This window comes from Bison bison, unplaced genomic scaffold, assembly GCF_000754665.1.
Source record: "Bison bison bison isolate TAMUID 2011002044 unplaced genomic scaffold, Bison_UMD1.0 scf7180017861046, whole genome shotgun sequence".
Lineage (NCBI taxonomy): Eukaryota > Metazoa > Chordata > Mammalia > Artiodactyla > Bovidae > Bison > Bison bison.
This window is the reverse complement of record NW_011491618.1, coordinates 1,482,375-1,483,698: the sequence shown is the minus strand read 5'-3', so window position 1 is coordinate 1,483,698 and position 1,324 is coordinate 1,482,375.

The window sequence follows — 1,324 nt, the reverse complement described above, 5'->3', positions numbered from 1 at the left end:
GAGTAATCATTAACTTACAGGGGTCTCCTATACTTTTTCTACTTCTAATCCCCTAGTGCGATAACTGGTTAATTGCCTACTTTGGCCCTTTACTCTGTCCCTATCCTGTCCTCTAGGACTTTGAGGATTGGGCCTGTGGATCCTTCCAGACTCCCCTCCTCCCCCCTCTAGTCCACCCCCCCTCATTCCGGTGGCCACTGGGCCTTTGCATATGCACATGAATGGCCACTCACATTCCTTTCTCCACCTTTTCCCACTAATTTGGTCTGGTGTTCAAATGAGACCCTTTTTGTGAGGACTTCCTGACATCCTTAGGCTGTTCTACCTTTATATCTGGGAAGAGGGGTGCATCTCTGGCGCCTCCAGCTCTATGACTCCCCCCAGGGTGAGGAGCCCACTGGGAGACCTGCCTCACCATCTAGACCAGTGCCATTCAGTAGAATTTTCTGCGGTAATAGAAGTATATCCTCTATCTGTGCTGTCCAGTGTGGTGGCCACCAGCCACATGTGGCTGAGCACTTGACTGTGGCTCACTTGATTGATTTGTGGCTCAGTGGGACTGAGGTATTTTATTTACTTTTAAATCATTTAACTCAAAATGCATATAGCGTGGCTATGCACTATGTGTGGCTAGTGGCTACTATATTGGATAGCCTAGGGCTGGACCATGTCTTCAGTTCAGTTCAGTTCAGTCGCTCAGTCGTGTCCGACTCTGCGACCCCATGAATTGCAGCAGGCCTCCCTGTCCATCACCAACTCCCGGAGTTCACTCAGACTCACGTCCATCGAGTCAGTGATGCCATCCAGCCATCTCATCCTCTGTCATCCCCTTCTCCTCCTGCCCCCAATCCTTCGCAGCATCAGAGTCTTTTCCAATGAGTCAACTCTTTGCATGAGGTGGCCAAAGTACTGGAGTTTCAGCTTTAGCATCATTCCTTCCAAAGAACACCCAGGGCTGATCTCCTTCAGAATGGACTGGTTGGATCTCCTTGCAGTCCAAGGGACTCTCAAGAGTCTTCTCCAACACCACAGTTCAAAAGCATCAATTCTTCAGCGCTCAGCCTTCTTCGCAGTCCAACTCTCACATCCATACATGACCACAGGAAAAACCATAGCTTTACTGGACGGACCTTTGTTGGCAAAGTAATGTCTCTGCTTTTGAATATGCTATTTAGGTTGGTCATAACTTTCCTTCCAAGGAGTAAGCGCCTTTTAATTTCATGGCTGCACTCACCATCTGTAATGATTTTGGAGCCCCAAAAAATAAAGTCTGACACTGTTTCCCCATCTATTTCCCATGAAGTGATGGGACCAGATGCCATGA